At 38.8% G+C, this 7,127-nt stretch overlaps 1 pseudogene; it reads right to left on the bottom strand.

Annotated features, from left to right (window-relative positions):
• Nucleotides 1–5,094: 5,094 nt before the first annotated feature.
• Nucleotides 5,095–5,213, bottom strand: LOC128111374 (uncharacterized; annotated as a pseudogene).
• Between the last annotated feature and the right edge of the window lie 1,914 nt (nucleotides 5,214–7,127).

Here is a 7,127-nt window from a genome sequence, read left to right as displayed (position 1 = left end):
TTGCTGATCAGCATGCAGATAAAGGCAACTGAGAAATGCTGGGAAAGAAAAAGGTGGTCCTCCTAAGGAAGAACACACTACCTGGTTGTCCAGCCCAGAAAGCACACATAAAAGTAATATTTTATGGATTGAACAGGTTGTATTCAGAAATATATATGTATATACAAATTGATATAAGCCCTCAAAAACAGTTAGTGAAAAAAAATATGAATTTGAAGGAAAACACAGATGAAAATATAGGAGGGCTTGGAAGGAGGAAAAGGGAGGAAGAACTGTTGTAATTATATTATCTCAAAAGTAATATAAAGGAAAAAAAAACAAAAAATGATTGCAGGAGTTAAATCATTTCTGATGCAAGGAAGATGACTAGAAATGATGGAGACCTTGTCTGAAGATTCTAAAAGAGTTGCTGCCTAACTAAGTAAAAGCAAGCCCTGCAATACAGATGTGATAAGAACCATTTCTAGAAAGGAAAGATTTGAGTGTTCTCATTCCCCTTTGTGTCTGTATAATAAGAATTGCTTTTTGTGTACTTGGCATCTCCTGAATAATAATTATATACAAATAAAAGTATAATACATATTCATATTATATCACACATTTATGCAACATATGTATCTTTGCTGATAATTCCAAACTCAATAGCCATTGCTTATTCAAACTAAACTTGTTTTTCTTTTTTTGACTTTTTTCTTTTATTGAAGATAGATTTTTCATACTTTATACTTTGACTACAGTTCAGTCTCCCCATATTCCACCCAATCTCCCCTCCAATGAAGGTGCTTACCATTTCTCTCTCTCTCTTTAGAAAACAAACAGACATCTAAGTAGCAATAATAAAATAAGATAAATAAAAAAACAGACAAAAGCAAGCAAATGAAAGACCCAAAGAAAAGCACAGGAAGCATAAAGATGCAGAGGTACACACGCATTCACATACTAAGGAATCTCATAAAAACCCAAAACCAGAAGCCAGCATATGTATACAAAGTACCTGTAAGACAAGAAAAAAAAAAAAAACAAAAACAAAATACTAAAAAGATGCCCTGACATAACATGTAAGACTAAGAACATCCAGAGATACCACTGAGTTCATTTTGTGATGGCTATCTGCTACTGTGTGTGGCCTACTCTTAACGGTGGTTTGTTTTACTGGCGAGACTCACTTAGGAGGAAAAAAAATGAGTTTTTTGTTTGTAGGTGGTTATCAATTGGAAATAGCTTCTAGATTGTGTTGTTAGAGTTTTTTTGCCTGGCCCACAGTCAGGGCAAATCTCTCTCACCCGCCAGTCCCAAGCCGCTCAAACCCGATCAAGTAAACACAGAGACTTATTTTGGTTACAAACTGTATGGCCGTGGCAGGCTTCTTGCTAACTGTTCTTACAGCTTAAATTAATCCATTTCTATTAATCTATACCTTGCCACGTGGCTTGTGGCTTACCGGTACTTTACATCTTCCTTGTCCTGATGGCGGCTGGCAGTGTCTCCCCTCCCAGCTTCCTGTTCTCTCAATTTTCCTCTCTGTTAGTCCCGCCTATACTTCCTGCCTGGCCACTGCCAATCAGTGATTTATTCATTGACCAATCAGCAACACATTTGACATACAGACCATCCCACAGCAAGATTGTGTATCCATTATTCATTTTAGCTCTAGTACTCGTCTGGTCCAGATGTGTGCAGCCCATGTGCATACAGCCACAGCCTCAATTTCATTGAGTTTGTACGTGTACCAGTTTAGTTGTGTCTAAAAGGCCTTGATTGCTTGGTATCTTCTCTCTTGCTCTTACATTCTTTTTGCCTCCTATTTCTGAGAATCCCCTGAGGGGAGAAATTTTACAAAGATATTCCTTTAGGGTTGAGGGTTCTAAGGTCTCTTACTCTCTGCATGTTGTCTGGCTGTGGGTCTCTGTATTTATTCCCATCTGCTGAAAGAAGTTTCTCTGATGATGGGTGAGCAAGGCATTGATTGATCTATAAATGTAGCAGAAAGTCATTAAGAGTTATTTTATTCCTAAGTTCCTTTAGCAAAACAGTAGTATTTGATTTCCTCCTAGGCCCTGGGCTATCTAGTCTCAGGTTTTTGGTCACTGAAGCTGTGTTGAGTATGGGGGGTTGTTTCTAGTGAATTGGGGCTTAAATCAAATCAAATTATGGTTCGTTTCTCCCATAAGCTTTGGGCAACTATTTGACCAGCATATCTTGCAGGCAAGTCACTTTCCTAGAACAAAGGGATAGAAGCTGTGTTGATGTTTATTTTTTCTCCTTTGGTACTGTGCAGAATACCTTCCAGTACCATAATTACTAGTCTAGAAGGGTGAGGGCTCTAGGTAGGTACCAGCTCAACTTCTCTGTGTTCGGTGAGTTGTGTAGGTCTTGTCTTCAGCAAAGGATCTTACTATAAGTGTGTGGAGAACCACCAATAATAGCTCTGGCAATAGACTGGGTTGCTTGTGGGTTCGCATAAGACCCCTTTGGACAAAAACATGATTAGATAAATACATTCCTGGTACTGGAAACTTCATTTGGTGACAACAGATGTCTAGTTGGGGCTTTATCTACTCTGTTATTTCATAATTTGTTTAGGTATCATTTATATTATGATACACACTGTGTGTGTGTGTGTGTGTGTGTGTGTGTGTGTGTGTGTGTGTGTGTGTGTGTAAACTTCTACTGCATTAGGTTCTATACAGTCCCTCAAATGGTCCTTAGTTTTAGCTGTCTCTCCCAGTATTCACTCTCTCACTGTTGTCTTACTTCTGCCTCCCCTTTGATGCTCCCATTCCACCACTCCATCCATTAATATCTATTGTCTCTCACCTTCCTAGGGAGAGGCATCCCTCCCCCCAGTCTCTCACTCTTTAATCTGTGTAATTACACAGATTTTAGCCTGTTTATCAATGACAATAGCTTACATGCACATACAACCAAATACATATATTTGTGTTTCCCGGTCTTGCGTTACTTCACTCAAATTGTTTTGTTCTAGTTCTATCCATTCACCTAAAATGTATAGATTTCATTTTTTAATAGCTGAGCAATTTTCCATCGTGTAAATGTACCACCACATTTTCTCTATCCATTCATCTATTGATGGACGTCTAGATTGTTTCCACTTTCTGGCAATTATACATAGAGCAACAATGAACATGGATGAGCAAATGTCTTTGTAGTAGGTTGAAGCATTCTTTGTTTATATGCCTAAGAGTAGTGTAGTGAGATCTTGAGATAGATAGATTCACAACTTTCTGAGGAACTACTACACTGATTTCCATAGTGCAAGTGCCAGTTAATATTCCCATCAACAAGGAATAGGTGTTCCCATTACTCCATATCATTGCCATCATGAGCTGTCTTTTGTCTTATTGATCTTGGATATTCTAATTGGTAAAAGATGAAATTGCAAAGTAGTTTTAATTTGCATTTTTTTGTTGATTAAGGATGTTGAACTTTTCTTTAAGTGTTTCAAAACTATTTGAGTTTCTTTTTTTGTTGTTTTAAAGTTTTTTTTTTATTCATTTTACATACCAACTACAGATCCCTCTCTCCTCCCACTCCCTCTCCAACCCAACACCCCCCAACCCCTCATCCCCTCCTCCAACAGGGTAAGTTCTCCCATGGGGGGACAGCTTAGCATGGTATAATTAAATTGAGGCAGGACCAAGCCCCTCACGGCTTTATCAGGGGTGAACAAGGGGTTCTACCATAGTTAATGGTATCCAGAGAGCTGACTCATGTACACTGCCAGGCGCCCTTCAAACAGACCCACTTACCCCAAGTGTCTTCCATATGCAGAGGAGCTACTGAGAATTCTGTTTAAATTTATCCCATTTTTCAACCAGGTTATTTGTTTTCTTCATGTCCGTTTTTTTTTTTTTTTTTAGTTCTTTATGTATTTTGGGTATTAGCCTTCAATTGACAGATAGGTAGTAAAAGCCTTTTCCCATTTTATAACTAGCAGCTTTTTTTGAATGATGCAGTATAGTTACAACTCTGCCACAGAGCTGTGGATGTGACTGGGTGATGGGCAGTGCAGGATAGGAGAGAGAGTAAAGTCTGAAGATTTCTACCTGCTTTCCTGGTCAATGTGGACAACAGGAGTGCAGGAGCACCTGTGTAACTTGATGGCTGAGACAAAGGAATGCGGTGGTGAAGAGGCTGTAGGAGAAGATCTGTATGGTCAGCTAGTGATAGGGAGGAGAGAGAAAAGGGAGTCTGCAGCAGGTGGTCAACTACAAGGCTGGATATGAGACTAGGGGATTGGATTTGGAGAGGGAATGAAGGTGTTAAGATTGCTTACCTGTTTCCCTGGACCTTGTTTTACTTTTTTTTTTTAAGAACATATTTAATTCTTATAGCTCTAACCCAAGGCAATATAAAACACTTTAACTACATCATAATGCTCATTGATTCACTTAGTAGTCAGTTGGTTGTTTCTCTGTTTAAAGCATCAGTGTCTTTATGATTTAGATCTCTAGTATTTGAGATTATACTGCACAATTGGGATTGCTTTGAGGACTTTATGAGCTAAGGCATATAATAATCTCTTATAGTTTCTTTCATGGTATGGGTCCCTTAGGCTATGGATAGATAATTCTTATGGAATTTTAGTAGTGAGAGTTGATGAAGAGGAATGGAACTTTCCAGAAATAAGAAGTTTGGGGACCTTCCTTAAATTCTACTTTCTTCTGTGTCTAATGTAATGCTGGCTTAGGAGATGCAGTGTGTAGCTGAAGTTTTCTCCAGTCCTGTCCAGCCCCATGTACACTGTAGCCACTTATAAAATAATCACTCAGAAGCTTATATTAATTAAAACTGATCGGCCATTAGCTCAGGCCTACCACTGACTAGCTTTTACATTTAAGCTCAGCCCATGTTCATCTATAAGTTGTCATGTGTTCCATGGCCTTACCTGTGTGCAATTACTTGCTGCTCTCTGGACAGTGGGCTGGCATCTCCTGACTCAGCCTTTTTCTTCCCAGAATTCTCCTTATCTGCTTATCCTGCCTTTACTTCCTGCCTGGCTACTGGCCAATCAGCATTTTATTAAACCAATGTACAAAAGCATTATCCCATAGTATTTCCCATTTTCTGTTTTTCCTACAGCACCTGGTATTCCCAGGTTGTCTCCCATCCAAGTAGTAACCAGGTTCGACCCTGCTTAGCTTCCTGGATCAGACGAGATGGGGCACGTTCAGGGTGGTATGGCTGTAGACAGAGCACTGTGTGGCAGATTTAACTTTTGCTAGGACAAAAAAAAAAGGTTTCTGGGATACACAATGCTGGATGGAGGCATGGACCCATTGCCTCCCAGAGTCAGTGGAGAGCATGGCTCCCTGAGCTGGACGTGAATTACCTCCGCCGTGTTGGGAAGCTGAATTTGGCAGAGCCAGCAGCCAAGGCTTCTGCTTCAGTACTAGCCACTGTAGTTTAAAGCAACAGATTCACAATAAGGCAGATTCAGTTGGAATAAGACTTTAAATGGTTTACAATGTGTGTAAAAATGTATATAGGCTTGGAAGAGAGAGAAAAGGGAATATAGACAGTTATATTAAAGAAATAGGAAGTTTTAAAAAACAAAGTCTTTAGAAAGAAAGTAAAAATAATATAAAAAATAAGCCCTGTAAAGATGGATATTACACAGAGAGAAGCGACTGAGAGACTCTAAGCCATTTGGCCTATGGCAAGGCAGCTTAGAGACATGTAGGAAATTCAAAGAGAGAGACAGGAAGAAGGCAGGAAGATATGTCAGCGACTGCCTAAGGAGCAACATATAACAGGACACAGGTAAAGCCATGGAACATATGGCAATACATAGATTAAAAAAATGGGCTAATTTAAGATATAAGAGCTAGCTAGCAGAACCTTGAGCCATAGGTCATTCAATTAATATAAGTCTGTGTGTGTTTATTTGGGACCAAGCAGCTGTGGGACATGGGTGGGAGAGATTTGGCAGGACTGGAGAAATCTTCTGACTACAGCAGTGCAGGACTGCTACAGAGAGCTAAGACACAGAAAAGTTAACATCGGCTCATTCCAATGTTCCCTCTGCATAACAACAGTCATTAGCTTCTTATTTTGAAATGTCTGGCAAACAGAGTTCTAAGTTAAATCAGGTACATAGACGACTGAGGGAAAATTGAAGTGTGCTGTCTAAGAATACAAAAGCCACTGAGAAGCCAGTTTTACCATAGCAACAAATAGAGAATGACAGTAAAAGGACAAACCATTGTTGAGGTCATAGTTACGGAAAACCTTGTTCAGCTAGCAACCACTAAAAATAATTAATATCACATAATCTTAGAAATGTGTTATATAATCATTTGAAATATTTAAAGAATATGCTACAAATGTAGTGACATTAATGTGATTATTAGAACTGGCTTCTGTCCTACAAATAAGCAAAATCATGACATCCTTTATTTAAAATTGACAAGCTTCAGTTAACTGAGATTTTCCCTTTAACTGATTTCCTTCAGAATTATGGGGCGTTTTTCTAATTTTTTCAGAATTACATGATTGTTTAATCCTAATTAATCTCCACTCTTAAAAGTGGATGCAGAAGAATGGGTATGCCCAGATTTCTGAGCATGCATTTATGCATGTGTGTCCACATGCATAGTACAGTACATGCACATTCATGCCAGTATGTGTGGATGCTGAAATCTCCCATAGTCTGCCTTCACTTTGCATTCCTTCAGTGAATGTTGAAAACCAACAGAAGCACCTGGTTACTATGATTTCTGCTCAGTAGAACCTGAGTTTGAGTGAACAGGTGGGAAAAATCAAAGAGTGTCACAATAACATCTAATGATTAGTCCTTATGTAGCAGTAGAGAAACTACAACAGGGTCGAACTTCATCTTTCAGCAGCTACACATCGATGATGCTCTTTTCAATGCCAGACCTCTCTAATAACTAGAGTTCTATCCTAGATTCCAAGTAAGAGAGAAAAAAGATAAGACTCCATGAACTTGTCCTCTGACCTCCACATCAGCACTATGGCCGAAACACCATCACAAACATCATTTTCACAAAGAAACAGAATAATAATGACTTAATTGTTTTAAAATATTTGATTCTATATTACATAATTATTAATAGCTCTCAATGTAGGGAAGAAATAAAGAC

The sequence above is a fragment of the Peromyscus californicus genome, unplaced genomic scaffold (genome assembly GCF_007827085.1).
Source record: "Peromyscus californicus insignis strain IS unplaced genomic scaffold, ASM782708v3 Scaffold_15__1_contigs__length_86483966, whole genome shotgun sequence".
Lineage (NCBI taxonomy): Eukaryota > Metazoa > Chordata > Mammalia > Rodentia > Cricetidae > Peromyscus > Peromyscus californicus.
Note: the sequence above shows the minus strand (reverse complement) of the source record. Positions and strands in the feature narration are given on the sequence as shown.